Source organism: Jaculus jaculus, chromosome 2 (assembly GCF_020740685.1).
Source record: "Jaculus jaculus isolate mJacJac1 chromosome 2, mJacJac1.mat.Y.cur, whole genome shotgun sequence".
In the NCBI taxonomy this organism is placed as follows: domain Eukaryota; kingdom Metazoa; phylum Chordata; class Mammalia; order Rodentia; family Dipodidae; genus Jaculus; species Jaculus jaculus.
The window spans coordinates 50785760-50812732 of record NC_059103.1 but is presented as its reverse complement, the minus strand read 5'-3'; the positions used below and the strand labels follow the sequence as shown (position 1 = coordinate 50812732).

The window sequence follows — 26973 nt, the reverse complement described above, 5'->3', positions numbered from 1 at the left end:
ACATCTGCAATAGCTTTCTTGACCCCTGAAATCGTCCAAACCACTAAGTGAAGAAACAGACTTCCTTTGGTTCATCTGACCAAATCATTATCTGTACATTTCTGGCTAGATTGCTTCAGTCTAACTGCAACCTTCCTGCCTGTTTGGGAGAGAACTGGGGGTGAGGGGGTGCAGGAGAGGAGACAGCAGACTGTTATTGCTCCCCAGGGGAACAATGTGAACCAGACAAAAGGCTCCGCAGCAAGAGCTCGAATAGTGACTTCACTCCTGGATCAGGTTCAATGACCCGATCTGTCTTTCTCCGCACATTCATTTTTCTTTCATTTCCCTCCCCCACCTCCGTAGAGCCAGTCAGTAGAGCGGGAATGTGGACACGAACATTCCTCTGACAGATAAATTGCACACATAACCTTCTATAAGTGAGAGTCTGTGAATTCAGTTAAGTGCGTGTCTAGTAGCGCCTGGCGACCATGACCTTGGCTCCAGTGCAGAATGGATACTGCAGCTTAACATGCGGTCGAGTGAGCGCTTCGGACGCTTTGGCCAGATGCAGATGGGCTTTGATGCCGGCAAGCCCTTGACACGAGGCCACAGCGATCACTTCCAGGCTTCACATGTCGTCTTGTGTTTTAGGTAGGGGTTGTCACCTCGGTTGATGCATTACTCTCTAACCGCCATGGCCGAACAAGACATTTTTCCTTTAAAGTTGGGACATAATAAGCAACCTGTGTAGCAGAAAGAAGCTGTGGTGGAGTGTGTTTAATGGCAACAAGACGAAAGAAAGGAATGGAATGTGAGGAGTCAGTGTGCTCAGGGTTCACCTATAAAATCCTTGGGCCATTTCCTCCCCGGGGAAGGGGCAAGTGACAGATCAGGCAGCTGGTTTCTTGTGGACATCGGAGGGAGTGGGTATTTGTATGTCTTGAGCTCCAGCCAGCAGAGTGGGGTGTCCCAGAGAACCCAAAGGTAGGACTGCAACCGTTCCCCAGGAAGACAGAGCTGTGCGCACTAACTGCCTGCAGCTCTTACGTGCTGTCTTGGCTCCCTGATGGGCGTCCTCTGAGCCCATTAGAGCCAAAAGACAGCTTGTTCTTCTGGCTGCTCAGCAGGAAGTGTGGAGGGCTGACTCTAGCCTCTGCTTAAATGGGAGCTATCTCTGCACGTTGCCTGGCCTCTGTGTGAAGGATCTGATCCCTTTCCCTGATATCCTGTGTCATTTGTGACACCAACAAGGCCCCGTGAGACCTGTGGACAGCAGTTTCATGTTCCATCTGCACATCAGCCAGCTCCACGTTACTACAAGAAAGTGTAGGCCACTAATGACGAAACAGGATGGTTTTTTTTTTTTAGCTCATGGTTTTAGAGGTTCACAGCTAGGCTCAGCAGCCCTGTGACTTTGGACCTCCGGTGAGGACAGCAGGCAGCAGTGGTAGTAGCCTAGATCCGAGTGAATGGTCATGTCATGTGCCAGGAAATCAGACAGGGGTCGCGACCAGAATCCCATATTCTTCTGAGGGCATATTCCTAAGGACTTAAGCTTACCTTTAAGCTTTCTTTTTTTTTTTTTTTTTTCAAGGTAAGGTCTCACTCTAGCTCAGGCTGACCTGGAATTCACTATGGAGTCTCAGGGTGGCCTTGAACTCACAGCGATCCTCCTACCTCTGCCTCCCGAGTGCTGGGATTAAAGGCGTGCGCCACCACACCCGGCCACCTTTAAGCTTTCTTAAAAAGAATTTTAAAGCCGTAGATCTTGAGGTGTCCACAAGTGAAAAAAATAAAAATAAAAACTAAGCAGCCTGTTGCTGTGTTTTGGGATACCTTGCTGTTGTAGTTACCATCTTGTTTCTGGGACAAAGCACCTAACCAAAAGAGAGTGGATTTGAGAAAAGTTGTTTATTTGGGCTCCCAATCTCCAGGGGAAGCTCCACAATGGCAGGGGAAAGCGTGGCATGAGCAGAGGCTGGCCCTCACCTCTGCCTCAGCGGGTGGACAACAGCAGCAGCAGAGTGAGCTGAGCTCTGGCGAGGGGGAAGCTGGGCTATAACATCCCAAGGCCTAAGCTTAGTAACACACCTCCTCTAGCAAGGCTCCGCCTCCCAAACTGCCACCAGCTGGGGGACCAAGCATTCAAAACCCGTGAGTTTATGGGAGACATCTGATTCAGACCACCACGCTTGCTCTGCACTTGGTTCTCCATGACCTTTGAAGACTCGTCCTCATGCACGGTGCTGGGGTTCCCTAAAGCGATGCTGACTGCTTTACAGAGGTGGGCTGACCGTGCTTTAGTGATGGGGAACCAACTAGGAGACAGAGGTCTGGGCATCAGCCCTTCCCTATTTCTTCAAGGTATGTGGCTGTGAATTGTCAAATGGACATTGCCATACTTTACAGTCACCTTGAAGACAAGATTCAGTAATGAATGTGATGATGTCACTGAGCCTGAAGTCTTTAGAATGAAGTGAAGGAAAAAAAAAAAGCCATTCTTCTGGTTTCTTGTTGGCTTTTTCATTTATTTATATATTTATTTATTTATTTATTTATTTATTTATTTATTTATTTACTAGAGAGAATGGGCATGCCAGGGCCTCTAGCCGCTGCAAATGAACTCCAGATGCATATGCCACAATATACATCTGGCTTATGTGGGGACTGGGAAGTCGAACTTGGGTCTTTAGGTTTCACAGGCAAGTCCCTTAACCACTGAGCTATCTCTCCAGCCCTCTTGTAGGCTTTTGACAAAGGCTCTATCCTGATTTATCATGCCCAAGGAATCTTTTGCAAGCTAGAGAAAAAGCAAGTAGTGCCAAATAACTCAGGCCTAAGCCTGAGCCGTGGCTCGGCTGTTGTGCTTCATGAAGATGGATTGCAAACAGAACCCCACCACGTTAATGCCTCAAGGTCTGACACTACTTCTTCTGCCCATTTGGGCATCTTCTGTGCTCACAGGATAAGGTACATCTCATTTAACCTTGAGTGCTTTACACCATAACCAGTGTAGTTTGATGTGGCGTGCATGTTTAGTAGTGGGTGAAGAATTCACCGCTTTATTTACCTGTTTGTATCTTGAGACTTCTCAACAGACTAGAAACTCAGATGGCGTTTGTGAAGAGTCAGGAGGTGGTATAGTAAGGAGGCCCAGAGCTTAGGTTGCTGAGGGGTAGACCAAACTCCATTGTTTAGCCCTCCTGCCTTTTTTTTTTTAGAGGTAGAGTCTTACTCAAGCTCTAGAACCTATTCTGTAGTCCCAGGCTGGCCTTGGTGATCCTCCTACCTCAGCCACCTGAGTGCTAGGATTAAAGTCATGTGCCATTATGCCCAGCTATTTAACTCTTGAGCAATTTTGCTAACTCTATAGGTTCACAGTAATACATCCTTCATGGAATTGTGTTGAAGATCAAATGAGATGTTGCAAGTTAACACAGAGTTAAGCACAGTTAAAACTTAACAAAATGTCACCTCTAGCAAAGCCTGGTGGGGTTTGCCTGTAATCTCAGTGTTCTAGAGGCTAAGGCAGGAAGACCATGAGTTCAAGGCTAACCCTGGTGAGATGCTATATCAAATAAAACAACAAACAATACACAGCATCACGTAGCATGATTAATATTGTTAATAACCCTTTGGCAATGGAGACCAGAGCTTCAACCCTCAGTAGCTTCATTTTGCCACAATGTTTCTGCCCTTTTTTTCTCAGTCACTACTTCCCCCTGCAATTCCAACCCTGTTAGACTTCAGTATCCTTGTCCACATCAATGTCCTTGTCCTAAACTCTTGTCATCAAGCTCTCCCTGTCTGCATAGGTCGTGGCTGGTGTCCTGGGCTGGAGGCGTTTTCTGTGAGTGAGGGCTGAGCCCACCCGCTAGCGCAGGGTGTGAGGTGCTTTCCTGTGTTAGGAACTGACCTGTCATCCCTGGCTTTCCTCTTTGACCCTCAGCATGGGTTCAGCGGTGGGAGCAGTTGAGGACACTGTCCAGGAAGTGTATTTCCATGGCTTTACTGGCTGGTGTCAGCAGGACACTGACTTGGTTGCTGTGTCCACATCTGAGTGTCTCTGTCTTCTTCCTGGGTCTCAGCACCACACCCGTGTTCTCTTGTCTGCGTAACAGGAGGATGCCGCTTTCTGCTGAGTCTGTGATGGGCATGGTAGCTGTGATTTACGTGCAGCGTTTCCTTGTTAGGTTTCTTTTTTTTTTTTTTCATTTTTAAAAAAATTTTATTTATTTATTTGAGAGTGACAGACACAGAGAGAAAGACAGATAAAGGGAGAGAGAGAGAGAATGGGCGCGCCAGGGCTTCCAGCCTGTGCAAACGAACTCCAGACGTGTGCGCCCCCTTGTGCATCTGGCTAACGTGGGACCTGGGGAACTGAGCCTCGAACCGGGGTCCTTAAGCTTCACAGGCAAGCGCTTAACCGCTAAGCCATCTCTCCAGCCCATCGTTAGGTTTCTTGAACTAAGCTTTACCATTTGTTTCCAAAGAGGGGAGGTTGAAAATGAGTTGGGAAATTCAATAATGACTTTTATTTATGTTATAGCATCTCTTAAATACTCGCAGACATGCTGGTGTCCAGGAAGACACACAGCATGAAAATTTTGAAGGATGTAAACAAGAAGTAAAGCCCTTGTCTGGGGGCCCACCTTTCCCTCTTCTGATCTTCTCATTCCATTTCTTTTTTTTTTTTTTTTTTAATTTAATTATTTATTTATTTATTTGAGAGTGACAGACACAGAGAGAAAGACAGGTAGAGGGAGAGAGAGAGAATGGGTGCGCCAGGGCTTCCAGCCTCTGCAACCGAACTCCAGACGCGTGCGCCCCCTTGTGCATCTGGCTAACGTGGGACCTGGGGAGCCGAGCCTCGAACCGGGGTCCTTAGGCTTCACAGGCAAGCGCTTAACCGCTAAGCCATCTCTCCAGCCCATTCCATTTCTTTTTAAATGTTTAAATTTAATTAAATTATTTACTTTTACGAGAGTGAGAGAGAGAGAGAGAAAGTATTGGCATGCCAGGGCCTCCAGACACTGCAGTTGAACTCCAGATATGTATGCATCTTGTGGTCATGTGTGACCTTGCATGCTTGTGTTACTTTGTGTATCTGGCTTACATGGGACCTAGAGAGTCAATATGGACCCTCAGGCTTTGCTGGCAAGCACCTTAACCACTAAGCCATCTCTCTGGCCACCCTTTTTAAAGCTCCTTAAAAATTTTTATTTACAAGGAGAGAAAGTGAATATGGGTATATCAGGGCCTCTAGCCACTGCAGATAACCTCCAGATGTCTATATCACTTTGTACATCTGGCTTTAGGTGGGTACTGGGGAATGGAACCTCGGGTCATTAGGCTTTGCAGGCAAGCACTGAGCCATCTCTCCAGACCTCACTCCATTTCTTCTAAGTGCTGTTGTGTGAGAGCTGGGCATCAATATAGTTAACCTTCATAGGTACAAGCCTGTTCCCACTTTGTCATGAGTGAAAGCCATTATTACTGAACTGGAACAGCAATAGAGCAAGAGCAGGAAATAAATGGTGAGCAGACCAATACCCCTGGCTGTATTCGTCAACTTCTCATTGCTGGGACAGAAATACGTGACATAAATCACTTTAAGGGAAGAAAAGCTTATTTTAGCTTACCGTTCCAGGTACGGTCCGTTATGGTCGGGAGGGCAAGCTATATCCCCTAAGGACATCTACTTCTTCCAACTATGCCCACCTCCTAATTTACCACCTCCTAATAATGCCATCATATTATGATTCTATAAAGCAGTTAATCCATTGAGTAGGTCAGAGTCCCCAAGAGCCAGTCATTTCCCCAAAGCAACCACATCTTTAATACATGAGCCTGTGAGGGACATTTTTATGCAAACCATAGCACCATGGAGTCTTTGGATTTCTTGGTGTCTTCTGTGCTTGTGAGTGACCCATCCATGTGCCTCTTTGGGGGGGGGGAGGTTGCCCTCTCAGCCCACTGAACATTATTTTTCTTTTTATTATTTATTTATTTGAGAGATAGAGGGAAAGAGACAAAGAGAGAATGGGCATGCCAAGTCCTCCAGCCACTGCAGACGAACTCTAGATGCATGCGCCACCTTGTGCATCTGGCTTACGTGGGTCCTGGGGAATCGAACCGGGGTCCTTTGGCTATGCAGGCAAGTGTCTTAACCGTTAAGCCATCTCTCCAGCCCCATTTGTTGAGTCATCTTTCTACCTTGTTCTCAAGTTATTATTTCTCTGTGTTTGGCAGATCAGCATGTGTTGGGAGTCCACTCAGAATTACTTGTGTCACGGGAAGAGAGATTTGGCATCGTGGGGGGACTTAGTGCCAGTGTGTGTGTGGCTGGGGAAGAAAGGCCTGAGAGAAGAAGCCTGAAGGTCAGAGAAACCTCACAAAGCAGAGACACTCCACTGTGCTGCAGATCGGAGCTGTCAGAGAGGCGAGGTACACTCAGCCATGAAGAGAGCTGACAGTGGGGTGCTGGCTGATGAAGGAGCCTGGCCTCTAGGTGGCCATCACTCTGCTTTTCGTGCCTGTGTGCCAAAGAGCTTCAGGGAATACTGGCCAGGCCTCGTCTCCAGAAATTTCCTTTTTTTTTTTTTGGCAAACTCTAAACCAGAGCCTGTCAGAGAAGGGGTTCCTGGGAAATACTGGCTTTAAATTTAGCCAAGTTGATACTGAGACGGTGTTGCAGTCTGGTTCACATTGCTGGTAGAAATCACCCAACCAAGAGCAGCTTCTTGGAAAAAGAGATTTATTTTGGCTTACAGGCTCTAGGGGAAGCTCCACGATGGCAAGGAAAAATGATGGCATGAGCAGAGGGTGGACATCACCCCCTGGCCAACATAAGGTGGACCACAGCAACAGGAGGGTGTGCCAAACACTGGCAAGGGGAAACTGGCTATAAAGCCCATAAGCCCGCCCCCAACAATACACTCCCTCCAGGAGGCATTAATTCCCAAATATCCATCAGCTGGGAACCTAGCATTCAGAACACCTAAGTTTATGGGGGACACCTGAATCAAACCACCACAGATGGTCTAGGTTATTGCACACTATGTCGGAGTTTAGGGCTTGTGGGAGCTGTGTGCCTATAAGTGTGTATGCACACACTTCACACACTTACATGGACACAGACCCTGGCTTGGAAATGTGCAGGAATGTCAGCTGTAAGAGGAGAACTCCTGGTTTAGGACAGAGGGCAAGAAGCATTCACTCAGGCCAGTTTATTCCACTCCAAGAGGGTGAGCATGAGGATAGAGGAAGAGACAGCTGGAGATATTGGTGTCCAGCAGGAGAGACAGCTCTTGTTGCTGTCAGGGCAGCTTGGGGCATCCCCTCTGATCCTCAGCGTGGGGCATGCTATGCAGAGGCGCGTGCACCCTTGATATCTGCCACAGAGAAAAAGCTTTAGGACAAGTCAGAGGGAAGCAGAGCTTGTTTACTGATAAAACTCAAAGACAAGACAAAGAAGCCGGGCTGGTGGTGCACACCTTTAATCCCAGCCCTAGGGAGGCAGAGATAGGAGGATCACCAGTGTATTCAAGGCCACCCTGAGACTACAAAGTGAATTCCAGGGCATCCTGGGCTAGTGTGAGACCCTACCTTAAAAAACAACAAAGAAAACCAAAGCCAAAACAAAACGAAAAAGACCAACGAAGAGAGTCAAGTGCAAGCTTTAGGAGTAGAGGGACCCTAGGCCCTTTAAATGTGATTTGGGGGCCTTGAAGCTACTTGATCTATAACTAAGTTTATATTGGGGGAAGTCTGTGCTGGTATATTCCTTTTTTTCTTATGAGGATATTTTTTGAAAGCTACATTGTACAAGCTTGAAGCTGTAGAAAGAAGTGCTTAAGAGATAAAAACATTGATGAAAATCGATTCTTAGTCATGCAAGGGGTTGAATTTAAGGCATGGTTCATTAGCCTTCCTTTTTTTTAACTTGTATGTAGCTGCGCTTCGCACTTGGAGAGTCTAATTTGGCCTCTTGATCATGGTGGTAGAAAGAATAATGATTCCATCGATTTCTCCTCATGGACAAAGCACCAGGTGGGATCTTTGGGTACTGAGCCTTGGTGGCTTCATGTTACCACAGGTTACCAGGAGAGAGACAGTGTTCAGGTCTGAATGTAGAATGTCCGGCACAGGCTTGTGGGTTGGAGCACTGGGTCCCCAGCTGGTGGTGCTGTTTTAGAGGTTGTGGGACATTTAGGCAGTGGAGGTATTGGGTCACTGGAAACATGGGTCTTTGAGGCTGACCTGGAATTCACTATGTGATCTCAGGGTGGCCTTGAACTCATGGCCATCCTCCTACCTATACCTTCCAAGTGCTGGGATTAAAAGAGTGCGCCACCGCATCCTGCGGCCTTGAGGTTTTATAGGCCAGCCACGCTTCCAGTCCCCGCTCTGCTTCCTGATCTGTGAAGATAGACAGCCGTGGGTCTTTCTGCCATTTTAGATATATTTTATTTATTTATTTATTTGAGAGAGAGAAAGAGAGAGACAAGAGAGAGAGAATGGGCATGCCCAGGGCCTCCAGCCACTGCAAACGAACTCCAGATGCATGCGCCCCCTTGTGCATCTGGCTTATGTGGGTGCTGGAGAGTTGAACCGGCATCCTTTGGCTTTTCAGGCTAATGCCTTAACCACTAAGCCATCTCTCCAGCCCTCTTCCTGCCATTTTAGACCATACCCTTAAATTGCGAACCCAAACCAGTCTCACCTTGGCAGTCTGTATGTTCTCCCGAGTCCTGCGGGATGAAGTTGACGGGCTTCTCTTTAGTACAGTCTCAGGATAAGAGTTAATAGACGATTGTAAGTGCCGAGCTGGGGGATGCACATCTTCCCCCTCTGTTGTCCCCAGGAGAGGGCCCTAAGAAATCGGTCCATGACCCATGGGCTGGGTGCAAGAACGTTACTGCTACAGTTCTGCTGAGATGCGTCATGGTCTCCAATGCCCCCATCAGGGATTTGTGGAGCAAGAAGAGGCAACAGCTCTGGCTTGATGACTCGGTGTCGGGCGCCCTGCTGAGTCACAGGGTGTGGGAATGGCATCCAATGAGGGAGAGTTGTCCAGTGAGATCAGAAGGCACTCAATAAAACAGCCCAGTGCTTCACAGGGAGCTGGGTGAATGGTTACTCAAAGAAACTCCGACACTATGAGCTCTGCTTCTCTTCCTGATATTGATGCTGTGCTGTCTTCCCTGGAGATGTACTCTGAGATTGGGTCCCTGCGGTATGGAGTGGCTCTTTCTACATGCTGACTTCATTTGCTTACTTTAGGTGTTGAAATCATCCAAAATAGATTTTGTCAAATAAAGCAATGTGACAGTTTTCCTTTCTTACCTTCCAGAAAGCCTACGCTAATAAAATGTTCCAAACCATTCTTGGGGCTGGAGAGATGGCTTAGCGACTAAGGTGCATGCCTGCGAAGCCTAAGGACCCAGGTTTGATTCTCCAGGTCCCACGTAAGCCAGATGTACATGGTGGTGCATGTTTGTTTGAAGTGGCTGGAGGACCTGGCACACCCATTCTCACTCTCGCTCTCTCTTTCCCTCTCTGTGACTCTAATAAATAAATAAATAAAAATTTACAAAAAAAAAAACCCAAAACACCATTCTTGGTTTGGGGAGCAGAGCCTCATAAGTCTTTATAAGAGGTTGCCATTGTGCTGGGGAGACAGATCAGCGTTTAAAGTGCAAAGCCTGATAGCCTGGGGGTTATTTCCCCAGTATCCACATAAAGCCAGGTGCACAAAGTGATGCATGCATCTGGAGTTCATTTGCAGTGGCAAGAGGCCCTGGTGCACCCATTTTCCCCCTCCTTTTCCCTCCCCCTCTCTACTTGAAAGTACATAAAAATATTTTTTTTAAAGTTCCTTCATTATGCATATGAACTAACCTCTCACACTGCGGATCTTTTTTAAACTCTCATTTCCTAATTTGCAAACTGTGGGGATAACCCTGCTTCATCTGTTGGTAGAGTCAGTGCTTAGCAAAGGTCCTCCAGTGTACCTGCATTCGTTATTCATTGCTGCGTTACAAGATGTTCTAAAACACAGTGCCTTCAAACAACATACTCTTATCTTGGTTTTTGTGGTTCAGGAATTTGAGCGTGTCTTACTGGGGCCTCTAGCCAGGGGTCTCATTAGTTTAGAGTCAAGTGTTTAGGTGGGATCACAGTCGTGGCATGGTGGAACTGGACAGGATCTGCTTCCACAGGCCCTCCGGAGTATTGGCAGGTGGTAGTCCCTGGAAGCTTGTTATGGATGTGCACTGAGGCCTTTCTCAGTTCCTTGTCCCATGGTCCCCTCTGTGTGGCAGCTTGCTTCGTCAGCATGAGCAAGTGAGGCAGAGGGCAGACACACGCCTCAGAAGTGACAGCCAGCACTTCCGCTGTCTTCTGTTTTCAGGAGCTAGCCAGAGGTTCAGGCTAAACACAGGCGTGAGGAGGACCAGCTTGTGGGAGCACTGGGAGCCACTTTATAAGCTGCCTAGTGAAATCATGTTTAATCTCTCTCTCTTTCTCTCATAATAAAAACCCATCATTTAGAGCTTGGTGCCTTTGTAAACCAGGTTTTCCAAACCTGGCTGGCAGATGAGAGCTTACATCATTTGTCCAGTGACCTACCTGTTCAATCAAAAGCTTGTAAGGAAAAAAAAAAAATCACAAAGAAACAGTTGGTCTCTTTGGCAGGTAGTGACAAAAGCAAAATGTATTTGTTTTTTAAGTTAAAATCACACTTTTTGGGTTTTATTTTCTTGTTTTCTGTTGAATTTTTATTTATTTAATTGAGAGAGAGACACAAATAAGAGGGACAGAGTGGCATTCAGCCACTGCAAATGAACTCCAAATGCATGTGCCACCTTGTGCATCTGGCTTATGTGGGTATGGAGGAGTTGAACCTGGGTCCTCAGGCATTGCAGGCAAGTATCTTAACCTCTAAGCCATCTCTCGAGCCACCCCCACCCCCCATTTATTACTTTTTTGAGCCCAGGCTGACCTGGAACTCACTCCCAGGCTGGCTTTGAATTTGTGTCAGCCTCTCTATTACTGAGATTAAAAACATGCACCGCCATGCCCTGCTGAAAGTCACACTTTTTCTAAGAGTCTTTAGACACACTGTAATTTCTGCTTAGCTGCAGTGAGTTTTCACGTTGGGACACACAGCTCTCCGCACATGCCAGGATGTGTGTGGCTATTCTAAGAAAAGCAGAAGTGTAGGAGAGACAAAACCTGCTCTTCTTCCTCATTCAAAACTTGCCTTCATTCTTCTTTTTGCCTTTCTTCAGTTTATCTGAGAAGTACAGGCAAAGGAAGGGTAATGGCTGTGGGTCTTTCCCAGGAGCTGAGTGATGAGAGAGACAGCCTTCATATGTGTGTGGGCACGTGTGTGTGAGTGTGCATGCATAGCCCAAGATCCTGATTTCCACCTCCAGCCCCATACACACGCACACACCATCACACTGAGAAATTCTTGAAGAGATGATAACTGATATTCTTCGACATAAAGTATTGCCTGGGATTTTACATGTGGTCAGTGAACGTACACTTTTTCTTTTTAAAAATTTTATTTTAGAGAGGGAGAGAATTGGGGCGCCAGAGCCTCAGCCACTGCAATAGAATGCCAGATGCTTGCGCCACCTAGTGGGCATGTGTGACCTTGTGCTTGCCTCACCTTTGTGCTGCTGGCTTACATGGGATCTGGAGAGCTGAATATGGGTCTTAAGCTTTGCAGGCGAGTGCCTTACCGCTAAGCCAGCTTTTCAGCTCAAGTGTATGCTTTTCTCATCGTCAGTATTATTATTTTGTTCAGTCTTGCTCCTGTACGGTATTGGCAGTTTTACTGAAGTTCAAAGTGAGTAGGCTGTAAGTTCACCAAAGATCTTCTTCCAGTCATAGAAAATTCAGCGTGTGCTAAAGAGCTGGAAGTTGCATTCAGTTTGGTGGAAATAGTGTTGGAAATTATAGTCAGTCTTTGTGTGGAACCAATTCTTTTGAACTTTGGAAGTATTTATTTATTTGCAAGCAGAGAGAGAGAGTGAGAGACAGACAAAAAAGAGAGACAGATAGAATGGATGTGCCAGGGCCTCTAGCCATTGCAAACAAACCCCAGAAGCATACACCACTTTGTGCTTCTGGCTTATGTGGGTACTGGGGAATTGAACCTGGGTCCTTAGGCTTCGCAGGCAAGTGCCTTAACCACCAAGCCATCTCTCCAGCCCTGGAATCAATTTTATAAATGGATCTGGTTCCACCGTAGAGTACAGGGGCATGATCATGGTCATTATTTGCAGCCTCATTTCAATGGAAAAGAAAAGTATATGTGAGTTTCAAGTGATTAGCCAACAAATGCCCCCCCCCCTCCGCCGCTGGGAACTCCGTCATCATCAAGCCAGCCAATACATTAGGATTTCTGGTGAAGTTAGTTCCGTTACTGTCCCCTGCCCCCAGCCCTGGGTTTCTCTGTAACATGAGTTTGGTTTGCAGGAGACAGCACTTAATCCTCTTATCCTCTGTCTGTTCATGCCTACTTCTCACTGCACAGGCTGAGTCTTGACTTGCTTTTCTAGTACTAGGACCATGGAAAGCCCACGTAAACTTTCAGACCTCAGGGTCCTGTCATGGGGATTGTGGACAATGTCCTCTGTTCTCTTTACCAAGGATTCTGTCAGGCCTTAACTCGAGCAAGGATGTGGGCCTGGTGCTGATGTGCCCCTGTGGCCCCTTGAGCACCTCACTTCTGCTTATTTCTTTCTCTCATAGGACGTTTTATTTTGTTAAATATTTATTTGCAGGCAGAGAGAGGTAGACAGACAGAGAGAATGGGCAGGCCAGGGCCTGTAAGCCACTGCAAATGAAATCCAGATGCCTGCATCACTTTGTACCTCTGACTTTCCATGGGCACTGTGGAATCAAGTCCTGTTTGGCTTTGCAGGCAAGCGTCTTAACCACTGAGCCATCTCTCCAGCCCTTACAGGACTTTTTATATCTCTCCTTGTCAGGTTTTGCACCATAAATAGAGTGTCTTATTTTCTGTATGTTGTTTTAAATAGTTTCATGTAGAGAGCTGAGGACATTTCTTTTATATGTATATGCATATGTCATGTGTGCATGTGTGTGGGTGCACATGTGTGTGTGTACACTTGTATGTAGAGGCTAGAGGTCAATGTCAAGTGTCTTCCTCCATCACTCTTACTTTATTGGTTTTTGTTGTTATTTCGAGGTATGTCTCGCTCTAGCCCAAGCTGACCTGGAATTTACTGTGTAGTCTTAGGCTGGTCTCGAACTCACAGTGATCCTCTTACCTCTGCCTCCCGAGTCCTGGGATTAAAGGCATGTGCCACCATGCCCGGCTCACTTTACTTTTGTTTATTTATTGGTGTGTAGTGTATGTGTGTGTGTATGTGTGTGTGGTGTAGTATGTTTGGTGTATAATATGTGTGTGTGTAGTGAATGCACGTGTGTGCAGATGCGCATACACGGATGCACAGGCGTGCAGAGCCCAGAGAAGAATGTTAAGGATTCTCTAACACTCTTCTGCTGTGTTTTCCTGAGACACTCTTGCACCGAACCCGGAGCTTACTGTTTGTTAGACTGGCTGACCATGGGCCCCAGCAACCCTGTATACATCGCAGCCCCTGGCTTTTATGTGGGAGCCGGGGATCCAAACTCAGGTCCTCATGCTTGCGTGGCAAGCACTTGACCGCTGAGCCATTTCCCCAGCAGTGATAACCGAAGCTGTTTCTCATCCATACTCGTCTGCGCCCCTGGAGCATGTCTAGAACTCTAAATGCTTACATTCAATTGTGTCACTTGTATGTTTAAAACTAGGTCTGTACGTGGTACCTTCTCCCATTAGGCAAGTCAAGTGAACAGACTGGTAATTCACAGACTCAGCACAGAACCTACCTCTTTTTTTGTTTAAGAGAGAGAGAGAGGGCTGGAGAGATGGCTTAGCGGTTAAGCGCTTGCCTGTGAAGCCTAAGGACCCCGGTTCAAGGCTCAGTTCCCCAGGTCCCACATTAGCCAGATGCACAAGGGGGCGCACGCGTCTGGAGTTCGTTTGCAGAGGCTGGAAGCCCTGGCGCGCCCATTCTCTCTCTCCCTCTACCTGTCTTTCTCTCTGTGTCTGTCGCTCTCAAATAAAAATAAAAATAAATTTAAAAAAAAGAGAGAGAGAGAGAGATTGAGAGAGAGAGAGCACCAGGACTTCTTGGCACTGTAAAGGAACTCTAGACACATCTGCTGTTATAGGTACTGGAGAATCAAACCTGGGCCACCAGACTTTGCAAGCAAGCGCCTTCAATCACTAAGCCATCTCTACAGCACCCCCTTTTATTTATTTATTTTTTGAGGCAGGGTCTTACTCTAGCCTAAGCTGACCTTGAACTCACAACAATTTTTGTACTTCAGCCTCCCAAATGCTGGGCTTAATGGTGTGCATTACCACGCCCAGCTAGAGCCCTGCCTTTTTGAATAGGAGACAATTTCACTTGCATCGTATATGCTAACTTCTTTTTGTAACTGGTTTTAAAAACTTTGCATCTTTGATATATTTCAAAATAGCCATAAATTAAAAAGTTGTAGTGTTGCAGATTTTTGCACTGTTGAGTTGTTTGCCTTGTGACTGTGAAAAATTAGGCACAGATGGACAAGGAGGGGTCAGTAAACCCCAGGAGATTACTGAAAAAAGAGATGAGGTGGTGGGAAGATTGCTCAGTGGTTAAATGCACTTGCTTTTAAGAAAAAAAAGAAAGATAGAAAAGCCCCAAATGTCAGGGCAAGCATGGTTAGGATTTTGAATGGCATCCAAAGAAGAAAAAGAAAGGACAAAAAAAAAAGGAAACGATGCTTTTTGAGTTGAACTCTGAGAAGCAGGAAGGCTCTACATGGGAGCCTGAGTAACTGCCCTAGGGAAGGGTTTCTACAGGGTTAAGTACATTATCTCTTTAAGGGACTAAATATTCCTCCTGACTTCTTAGCATGTCTACAGGTGAGGGGTGGTCTCTTGGCCAGTTGGCTCAGTGGATTAACTCTTAAGAAGGAAGCCTGTAATCTCATGTTTTTGGTGGTTTAGAATGTTATATCCCTACTCAGAACAGTGGTAAAACTCAAATTAGCTTTCCCTCAGCAAAAGCCTTGATGTTTCCATCTTCCTCCTTTCCATATGCTATTTAAATCCTATGCAGGAGCAATTGTGGTTTCCTTTTCAAATGTTACCAAGGAAACAGAGGTTGGATGTGTCCCTTAGTGACCTCTAAGCCTGAAGTCTGTCTGGCCACCTACCTGTAGCAGTGTTTCTGGGAATGTGCAAAAAAAGCTCTTGATAGTATTATCTTCCTCATATACTTTTGCGGTATGTTTCCTGAGATGCAGTAAGACGCTTGGAGTGGGTTTTTGTACACTGCTATCTGAGCTTTTCCAGGAACAAAGTGTGAAGGCTGAGATCTCCTCTCCCCAAATAAGGTCTTCTCCCACTGTGACCACCAGAGGAAGCCCTGCAGAATGTGTGGTAATAAAACAAGCATGTTGTGGACTTGAGACTAATAATGTTTTCTGTTTTTGTGAGACACTAGTAACTGTGATTTATAAATAATGAGCCTTTTCTTTCTTTCTTTCTTTCTTTTTTCTTTTTTTTTTTTTTTTTTGAGGTAGGGGTTCACTCTAGCCCAGGCTGACCTGGAATTCACTCTGTATTCTCAGGGTGGCCTCGAACTCACAGTGATTCCCCCTACCTCTGCCTCCCGAGTGCGGGATTGAAGGCGTGTACTACTACGTCCAGCAATGAGCCTTTTTCTTATGAGTGCAAAGTATCTAAGTCTTTAGTAAAAGGTGTTTGGGGGCTGGAGAGACGGCTTAGCAGTTAAGACACTTGCCTGAGAAGCCTAAGGATCCAAGTTCAACTCCCCAGAAGCCATGTAAGCTGGACACGCAAGGTGGCACATGCATCTGGAGTTCAATTGCAGTGGCTAGAGTCCACGGCACACCAATTCTGTCTCTCTCTTTCTCTCTCCCTCTCTTGCCCTTTCTCTCTCATACAAAATAATAAATAATAAATAATAGTGTTTGGGATACCTAGGAACAAAATACTATTTAGCTCTCAGGCTTCTCAGGCAAGCCCCCTAACCCCTAAGTCATCTCTCCAGCCCTCTATTATCTTGACAAGCCCTTGGGTGCTGTCCAGACCCACACTCCTTCAACTCTTCTCCTCTAAAGCCTCTTCTTTTTCCTCCTCCTCTCCTCTCCCTTCTTTTTGGAGACACGGTTTCATGTAGCCCAGGATGGCCTCAAACTCTGTGTATAATATACTCTCTATATAGCCAAGACTGGCCTTGAACTCTTGATCAAGGGCTGGGATCACAGGTGTGTGCCGCCATGCTTGGTTTCGTCTATGGAGAGGGAGCCTAGACTTAGGGGACTGTTACAGGGTGGCGTGTGTGATTGGAGTTCTGTTGGTTGCTTCATAATACACCCAGTGTGGAATCTGTGCTTTGTTCCTGTGGGATTTTCTATTATAGTTACCTTCCCTTTGCTGAGCCAAAACACCTGACCAAAAGCCACCACAGGGGAGAAAAGGGATTATTGCAGGTTATAGTCTCGAGGGGCAGTTTCATCATAGCATGGCAGAGAAGGGCCTGGGTGTCTCATCTTGCTACAGCAGCTGGGAGGCAGCAGCGAGAGTGAGCTAGCTCTGGCAAGGGGGAGTTATATGAACCTCAAGACCTGCTCAAAGTCTCCTGCAGCAAAGGTCCACTTCCCAAGGCTCTACTGGCTGGGGACTAAGTATCAAAAACACATGAGGGTTTTTTTTTTTTTTGGGGGGGGGGACATTTCGCATCCAAACCACCACAGATTTCTATGAGATCTGTAAGGGCAGTTGCAACAGTGAGATTTTTGACTCTTTTGTTTCCTTTTCTGGATGGATGCAGCTTTCGAGGGCTGGAGAAAGAGCAGGTGATGTCACGGGACAGCAGTGCCCTGGGATTACTGGACCTAGGGCAGGAGAGTAACTGCTGTTGTTTTCAGGACCAAGACCCCCAACAGCTACAAGACACCATCATGCTGCTCTCATTCCTTCATCTTCTCTTCCACAAGCTGCTTGTTTCTCTCTCTTTCTTGCCAGTTTTAGGGCCACATGATGAATGCTGTCACTGATGACCACCTGCTGGCAAAACCTATGGCCCATCTTCCCACACAGCCATGTCTGCGCCAGGCAGGGGCGATGCTTGCAGGTGAGGCAGCAAGCACAGGGAATCGGTTAACCATCCCTCGGGGTGAGGCAGTGCTTGCTTGGAGTGGAAGACACACCCTTGCCCTACACCATGCACCTAGCAGCCTGTTGTCCACCTGGCACCCCACTGTACCAGCTGCAGGTACACCCGCTCCAGACAATGAACCCGTCCTCTCTTCCCCTTGGCGGCTATTCTTTTTGATCGGTACCCATTGAAATATACTTTGATAAATTTGGTAACAAGTAGCAGGGGGCCATCCATCCTGGACTGTTTTGGGGGACTTGTGCAGCAGGGCAAACTATGTCCCCTAAGTGGACTTGTAGGGTGAAACTCCTATCTGATGCCTGTGAATAACTGGGCACGTGTATGATTAAAATCAGATGCATCATGGGAAGGAACATGCACTGTAGAGATAGCTTACATAATCCCAACCTGTCACTCAAACCACAGGACCCCACAAACTACACCCCTAGCAACTGATCCCTCCTCCCCTAGAAATCCTACAAAGACATGCCCAGGGCACTTGCTGTGTTCCTTCGGTACTCTCCATTGAAGTGGCCATGGTCTCTTTGTCAGTGTCCAAACCTTGACTGTCGCTTTGCTCTTCACAAAGGGTCTTTCTGCATAACTGCTGTGTGTGTGGCTTTCTTCCATTCTTTGAGTGAGACGCCATGAACCTGGAAACACCAGGAGACAAAGAGAGAGAGAGAGAGAGAGAGAGAAAGCAAACTAGTAATGCAAGTGTCCTCGGTGCCATGACAGCACCTTTGCCCTCTTGGCCAGAATTCCATGGTGTTCCTGGCTTTTCCTCACCTCTGAGGTCAAAGGACTGCAAACCGTGGTTAGCCATTAGTGATGTCCTTGTCCCCTCATTTCAATCCCTTTCCCCATAGGTCCGGTTTCCCTGTGCTATCCTTTTATATTTGCTAGTCTAACTCCTTATCAATGCCTAAGACTTTCTAGATGTATCTAAGGCTTAAAGTATACAATGCTTAATTCAGTGAATGACTACATGAAACAATAAATGCAGAACTCCTTCCTGTGTTATTCTTGGAGCAGAGGCACATGGAATTACACCAAATGGAGACATGACACTCACTATCATTTCTATAGTGTACAGATGGTTCCAACTTACAGTGCTTTGACTTAGGATTTTAAAAAATATATTTATTTATTTATTTATTTGACAGAGAAAAAGGGAAAGAGAAAGAGAGAGAGAATGGGCACACCAGGGCCTCCAGCCACTGCAAACAAACTCCAGACATGGGCACCTCCTTGTGCATCTGGCTAAAGTGGGTCCTGGGGAATAGAACCAGGGTCCTTTGGCTTTGCAGGCAAATGCCTTAACTGCTAAGCCATCCCTCCAGCCCAGAACTTTTGTTTTGTTTTCACTATGGTGTGAAAGTGCCACTGCTTTTGAGAACAGTGGAGCCTCTCAAGCCAGTGGCTCTCGAGTTCCTTGACTTGTGACTAACAAAAAAATTGGAAAGTGCAGACATGGTAAAGGACAAGCTAAGTTAGGGGAGAAAGTCAGGCAGAAAGCTCCTGAGTTGGAAGAGGTCCCGAGCAGTAAGGTACATGGTGACTTGGATCAGGTCTTCTCCTCAGCTTGCGGATGTAAATTAGGCACCGAGTTAGGATGAGCTTTACTGGTTAAATTTCCATGTGTCTAGAGGCCTTTGTTGGTCAATGGTTTGGGGAGAAGGAGTACAGGCTCAGAAGGAGCCCCCCATCAGGTTAAAAAACAAAACAAAACAAAACTGTGAAGAACTCAGAAGTGGGAAGAATCAGGAAGTAAAACAGAGCTGCTCATGGTGGCTATCCTGATGAATCAGGTTAGATGCAGGCTGGAGTTGCCTTCTTGTCTTGGTCAGGGCAGACTGACTTTGCTCACAATCTCTATCAAAAGTGTACCCAAGCAGCCATTCTATTTTTATTTTTATTTATTTATGAGACATACAGAGGAAGAGGCTGATAGCGAGAAACAGAATGGGCCCTCCAGCCACTGCAAACGAATTCCACATGCATGTGCCGCCTTGTGCATCTGGCTTACGTAGGTCCTGAGGAATCAAGCCTGGGTCCGTAGGCTTTGCAGGCAAGCATCTTAACTGCTAAGCCATCTCTCCAGACCCAGCCATTCTATTTTTAACTTTAACTATAGTGGTCACTAATATAAAGGTAATATTCAGTATTTTACTATAGAACAGCTGATAGATATTTTCGATGATTTTTCCCAGTGTGAGGGTAATGTAAGTGTTGTGAGAATATTTAAGATAAGGCAGGCTAAGCTGTGGCGTTCAATAATTTAGATGAATTTAGAGAGAATGAGGATGGACACATCAGAGCCTCTTGTTACAAATGAACTCCAGACGTGTGCATGACTTTGTTTTACGTAGGTGTTGGAGAATCAAACCCAGGCCTTATGCACCTTTAACCCGGGAGCCCTCCCCCAGCCCCGTATCCCTGCCCTGTACCCCTGCAAAGATTTCCACCATGCTAGAACATTGCTCCTTGAGTTCAGAGTGGAGAAGACTGTAAACATTTGTGGAACATTGGGATGAGCAGGGCGTTCAGAGAGGATGGCTCTTTCTTCTCAGTGTCCACCTTGACCAAGCTGTAGTGCTTCCCTGCAGAGGTGGGTTAAAAGGATGTTGAGGCCCCTTTGGAGCTTAATGAGGTCATGTCTGTGTAAGTGATTAGTGATGTCTGCCATGAGAACTAGATTGGGCAGTGATGATGTACTTTCTGTAAGTTCCTATTCGTTATCTCCAGGAGAGGAAATTTGAAGGTCATGGCAACAAGCCAGTGGTGAATCAAGTACCTTGGCATTATTTTCACAGCTGAGTGATACACAGTTTTCCAAAGCAGCAGCTGAGAGCTTGCCATACTTCCCTTCATAATATAGGTTTACATGAGATTAATTAATATGGCAGGTCACGCAGTCATCTCAGAGTGAGTGAGTCATTATTTCCAGAGGATAGTGTTATGGAAGGACATAGATGAAACCAGTAGCCTGGCTCCAACATGCATCTGCTATAGAGTACAATTTTAACGGGGTGCTAAGGGTCCAGGAAAAGTCCTTGCACCCCAAACTTTAAGTTCGCTTCCAATTTTTTAAAAGTTTTATTTTTATTTATTTATTTGACAGAGAAAGAGGGAGGTAGAGAAAGAGAGAGAGAAAGAAAGAGAGAATGGGGATGTCAGAGCTTCAGCCATTGCAGAAGAACTCCAGGCATGTGAACCCCTTGTGCATCTGGATAACGTGGGATCTGGGGAATCGAACCTGGGTCCTTTGGCTTTGGTGGCAAATGCCTTAACCACTAAGCCATCCCTCCAGCCCCACTTCCAATTTTTAATCAAAGAATTAAATAAAAAAAGAAGACTGAGAAGGATAATTATTAAATTATTATATTTATTGAGGGAAGTACAGAGCCAAGGAAAGGCACCCACATGGCTAGAGATCCCACGTGGAGGGCCTGGAAAAAAAGCATGGAAAGAAAGAGAAAAGAAAGTTCGAGGAGCTCCTGCCATGTGGGGAGATGTCTAGGGGGCTCTCCCAGCTGGGCCTGGGCTAGGGCCTAGGCTGAGCCCCTCCTGGCTGGGCCTGGGCCTGAGCCGAGCTTGCCCAGGCCCAGCCCAGGGAAAATCTCACCCACAGCTGGAAGTTCCCAAGTGATCAGAGAGCCTGCCCTCCCCTTGCAAAGGTATTTGTAACCTTTTAGTGGAGGTGGGCTGTCTTCCCGGCTCAGGTGAACCAGAGAGAGCTGGTTGTTTAGGGTTGGGGACTATCTCAGGAAGGCGTTAGCCTTGACACCAAGTTCAGGGGGCCGAGTTTGACCAACCACAATGTTTAAATCCTATGAAAGACCTCCCTCCCAGGAGGGGTCCTGGTTGTTTGTGGAAAAACAGTTCTATAGAACTGGGCAAAAAGAGAGAAAGAAAACAGATCACCTTTGATTTCTATCACGTGCAAACTTTGCTGTCCTTTTTACCTTCAGGGGTCCAGTCACCCTAACTCTACTCCCTGTCACAATGAAACCCAGATAAACCTCAAAGGTGGATTTTACTGAACTTTACTGCTGGTTCATAAAGTCAGAACTGGTCTTATTCTGATGTCCCCCAGCAGTCAGGAGTATGTCACCTGCTCATCACTGTTTAGGCATAACACTGGGCTACTGAGTCATTTCAGCTGTGTAAGGCAAAATGAGGCAGTAATTAAATATTCCTTGAGAGGTCCAGGAACTGAAATTTTTTTTTTCTTCCTTTAAAGACATTAACACTTGGCTAGAAGACTGATTTAACCTGGTAAGAGCCTTAAGAGGAATCCACAGGGACTCAGAACATTTGGTTCTGACTCTCCAACCAGCTGCGGGACCACAAGGAAGTCACCCAACTTCTGCTTTTGTAAAACTGGAGGCTTGGACAAGATGGGTTAGGATATTCTCAGGAATAGAATGGGAGAGTTATACATAGATGTATTCCCATCATTGTAAGTCCACTAAGAGTATGGTGGCCTTTCAAACCTGGAAGCAGCCAGGACCCTCTGCTCTCAGAGGGCCTGTTTAAATGGACTCTTTCTTCCTCCATTCAGCCTTACTCTCTTTCCTGCCTTTTTGTTGTTGTTTGTTTTTGTTCTTTTCGCAGCAGGGTTTCACTCTAGCTCAGGCTCTCCTGGAATTCACTATGTAGTCTCAGGGTGACCTCGAACTCACGGTGATCCCACTACCTCTGCCTCACCAGTGCTGGGATTAAAGGCATGCGCCACCACGCCCGACTCTTTCCTGCATTCTACCTCTGTGTTTCCACGTGTGATAGACATGTCTCTCTGTACCGTTGCTTTGCTGTAAGTGGGTCACAGCTCAGTTGTTTGTGTGGATCAAGGTCCTAGAGAGGTTCTTCTGGCAGGAAAAGGAAGTCACAATGCAGAGGGACTTCCTGGCTCTCTAGGCAGCAACCGGCAGGTCTCCCCCTGGTGGCCAGTGGAGGAACAGCATCTCCTTAGAAGCCGAAAGCCTACAGGTCCCAGAGCTGTTTCTCCACCTGTCACAAAGTCACTGTTCTTTATAAAATTTTCCATTTCAGACATACATTAAAATTACCACCGGGCATGGTGATGCACGCGCCTTTAATCCCAGCATTTGGGAGGCAGAGGTAAGAGGATCCCTGTGGGTTCAAGGCCAGCCTGGGACTACAGAGTGAATTCCATCCAGGTCGGCCTGAGCTAGAGTGAGACCTTACCTCAAGACAGCAACAACAACAAAATCCCATTACCTTTTGTCCTGTTCTGTATTTCCTATGACGTGTATAAGAGAGAGAGATTGAAAGTCGAATTGTGAAAAAAGAAAGAGAAGTGTGTGGGCTGGAGAGATGGCTTAGCAGTTAAGCCCTTGCCTGTGAAGCCTAAAGACCCCAGTCTGAGGCCGGAATCCCCAGGACCCATGTTAGCCAGATGCACAAGGGGGCGCACACGTCTGGAGAAAGAGAAGTGTGCATTTGAAGGACAGGCCAATAGTTACAGCCATATATGAACAGCTGTCTGCTCCAGCTGGTTAGAAGAGTTGACATTTTCTTCTGGGCCATTTGTAGAAAGCAAGTAGAATTAACAATTGTCATATAGCTTTGTAATTTTCATCATGAAGGACATTTTGAGGGCTGGTCTGGCGGGCAGGCTCTTCTGGGCTGCTTTGGGGATGGTGGGAAAATTGAAGCAGATCCCTTGGGTACCAAACAGACAATTGAGAGATGCAGCGTCTGTCCAGGCACCTTGCACCAGGGACTACATTAGCATCCTGAAAACCAGCTTGAGAGCGGCAAGGAGGAAGGGCCTTGGGCTAGGGAAACTAGAGATATTTTCAGGAAGTCGTTTCAGTGTACTGAAGCAGGATGAACGTAGGTGTGAACTGGAAGTGCCCGAAGGAGAGCTGAGCAGGAACAAACTTGCCAGGTAAGGAACCGGCTCTGGAGCCCTGTGTGTCTAGATTGGCCATAGGTGGGCAGTCCTGACCCCATCTGAGTGCATCTAGCCCTTCTTTAGGAGTCCTGCATGCCAGGAAATGTCGCTCACCATCTACTAATGAAGTCTGCAGGCCAGGGAGAGTAGCCTGTTGTCTCCCACCAATGAGATCTGCAGGCCAAGGAGAATAGCTTGCTGTTTTCCACCAATAGGATGTGCAGGCCAGGCAGAGTAACCCGCCATCTGCTATTGGGTTAGGTAGGACTCGGTGAGTGATTGTTAGGTAGTGGAAAAATGAATGGATGGAAGCACCCTGAGAAAGAATTCCTAAACCATGATGGAGAAAAATACGAATGAGTGTGGGCAGCAGTAGGTTGAGGTTCCCACCCTGCTCTCTTGTGATAGCTTGTAGGAAATAGTTGGCTTCCTGGAAGAATGCTGGCAGGAAGGAGCATTGTGTGTGTGTGTCTTTAGGGGTGGGGCAGGCAGGGCAGGGTGCCACAGCTGTTTGGCTTTCTGTTCCTCTGGTGTGGCCTAGATGATGGGGGGCAAGGACAAATTCATCCACTGGGGGAGAAGCCAAGAGGAATGGAACCGAGCTGAGCTATGGTGAAGGAACTCAAACCAGCGTCCACAGGAAGGTACCGGTCTGAGGCAGCCCTGGCATTGACCAGACTCAACATGCTGGTGTTGTCTGGCTGCTGTCTCCTCTTTGAAGTCTGCACATTGGTTTGCTTGCTGCAGGGAAATGACTTTGGCCTGTGTGTTGTTAGGGTTCAAACGCAGCCTGGGCTGCTCACATGGGGATGAGGCCTTCTGGAGCAGAACTGTCTGATGGGTGTTGCTGCCCAGGTTCCTCTTGTCACAGGTTTGTGGGAACTGTCCTCAAAAATAGAAGCAAAATAAACTCAGGGCCTGGGGAGATGGCTTAGCAGTTAAAGGCACTAGCTCTGTATTAGAGCTCCAGAGTGGTCAGGCTTCGGTACGGCCTGGTAGTGAAGCCTACCTCAGTCTTGTCTTCCAGTTCTAGCTCGGACATGAATTGACTTGCTGCCCACTGTTTCAGCCTCTTCTTCCTAAGGTACTATCTGTCCCCAGGGGTTATGCTGGTATTGTTTCTTTCTTTGACCTCATTGAATTTGTGTTTTCTCTCTCTCTCCCTCCCTCCCTCCCTCCCTCTCTCTCTTTCTCTCTCCATATATATATTTATTTATTATATAAATAAATATATTTATTTATTATTTATATATAAATAATATACATATTATTTATATATATAATAAATATATATTTATTATTATTATTTATTTGCAAGCAGAGAGTGAGAGAGATAGAGAGAAGAGAGACAGAGAGAATGGGTGCACCAGGGCCTCCAGCCACTGCAAACGAACTCCAGACACATGTGACCCTTGTGCATCTGGCTTACATGGGTCCTGGGGAATCAAACCTGGGTCCTTTGGCTACGCAGGCAAATGCCATAACCACTAAACCATCTCTCCAGCTCTGTGTCCTTTATTTATTAAGCCACTGTTGTGGTTTGGAATCAGGTGTCTCCCATAAACTCAGGTGTGAATGCTTGGTCTGCAGCTGGTGGCAGTTGTGGAGGTGGAAAAGCACTTGCTAGAGGAAATGTGTTTCTGGCTTAGGAATGTTATAACCTCCTTGCCAGAGCTCGGCTCTGTCTCATGCTGCTAATTTTCCATCTGCTGTGGCAAACTGTAACGTCTAGCCTCTGATCTGCCATGCTTTCCCTTGCCATCATGACACTTCCCTGAAAAAGACAAAATAAACCCTTTCCTCCCATCATCTGCTTTAAAAAAAAATGTATTTTATTTATTTGAGAGAGAGAAGAAAAGAAGCACATAGAAAGAGAGAGAGTGTGTGTGTGTGCCAGAGCCTTCAGCCACTGCAAACAAAACCCAGTCGCATGTACCACCTTACACATCTGGTTTACGTGGGTCCTAGGGATATTGAAGCTGGGTCTTTGGGCTTTTCAGGCAAGCGCCTTAATGATGGCTCAGTGGGTAAATCACTTGCTGCTCCTGCATCAGGTCTCCAGAACCTCTTAAAGGCAGATGCAGTGGGAAGTGTCTTTAATCCCAGCTTTCCTAAGGAATCCTAGTAACTCACAGGACAGCTAGCCTCAAGTTTACGGCCGTGAACAAGATGAGACCCTGCCTCAAACAACATGGACCGTCTCTCAGGCCTTTCCTCTCCCCTCCACCTGTGTGCCCGTGGTACATCTGCACTTTACACATGTGTACACACACACGCACACACACACACACGCACACACACACATACACACACTTGCGTGTGCACACACACAAAGATTTTTTTCAAAATGACCTGAGATGAGACCTTTAAAGAATTAAACAAAACTAGAGGTTTATCCAGCCATCAGATTCTAAAGAGCAAATGTTAGAAATGTAGACATTAGAATTCAGAGGCCTTACAAGGTGCCACTAAAAGAGGCGTATTCTACTAATAAGGTTTTGAACAGATAATTTCTATTTTGTATTTTTATTTGTTTTTTAAAAATTTTTTTGGTTTATTTTTATTTATTTATTTGACAGTGACAGAGAGAGAAAGAGGCATGTGGAGAGAGAGGGAGAATGGGCGCACCAGGGCCTCCATCCTCTGCAAATGAACTCCAGACGCGTGCGCCCCCTTGTGCATCTGGCTAACGTGGGTCCTGGGGAATCAAACCTTGAACCAGGGTCCTTAGGCTTCACAGGCAAGCGCTTAACCACTGAGCCATCTCCCCAGCCCTGTATTTTAATTTTTTAAATTCATTTATTTTGCTTTTTTGTTTTTCAAGGTAGAGTTTCATTCTAGCCCATTATGACCTGGAATTCACTATGTAGTCTCAGGGTAGCCTCGAACACACAGTGATTCTCCTACCTCTGCCTCCCAAGTGCTGGGATTAAAGACATGTGCTACCATGCCTGGCCTGTATTTTTATGGTTTTTTTTTTTTTTATGAGAGAGAGAGAGGAGAGAGAATTGGTGCACCAGAGCCTTCAGCCACTGCGATTGAACTTCTGTCACGTGCGCCACCTTGTGAGCACGGGCCACCTTGAGCACATGCGTCACCCTGTGCATCTGGCTTACATGGGTTCTGGGGAGTCAAATCGGGATTCTTAGGCTTTGGAGGCAAGTGCCTTAGCTGCTAAGCCATCTCTCCAGCACTGAACAAATAATTTCTTTTCCTAATAAACCAATATGATGTCTTGCCACATATCTTCTGTATACCTATTGCAGTCAGGTTCACCTTACTGCTAGAAACCACCCAACCAAGAGCAGCTTGTAGGAAAAAGGTTTATTTTGGCTTATATAGGCTTGAAGGGAAGCTTCAAGGCAGGGGAAAACAATGGCATGAGCAAAGGGTTGGCATTACCCCTGGCCCACATAAGGTGAACATCAGGAGAGTGTGCCAAACCCTGGCATGGGGAAACTGGCTATAAGACCCATTAACCCTCCCCCAACCATACACTCCCTCCAGGAGGCGTTAATTCCCAAATCTCCATCAGCTGGGTACCTAGCATTCAGAACACCTAAGTTTATGGGGGACACTTGAATCAAACTACCACAGTACCCTTCCTCGATTCCTAAATTCTGGAAACATATGGGTTATGAATATGTTCATTGTTATATGTATGTGGGATATATTTCTAAAACCTTTTTTAAAAATATTTTATTTATTTGCATGCAGAGACAGACAGAGAGAAAAGAGAGAATGGGCACATGAGGGCCTCCAGCTTTTGCAAATGAACTGCCTGTGCCACTTTATGCATCTGGC

General features: G+C 46.4%; 1 protein-coding gene across 1 annotated transcript in view; it reads left to right on the top strand.

Moving 5' to 3' along the window:
* The window catches only part of Rab31 (RAB31, member RAS oncogene family), a 159966-nt gene that overhangs the window by 42620 nt on the left and 90373 nt on the right, over window positions 1-26973 (top strand). The gene's annotated exons all lie outside the window — the stretch shown is intronic.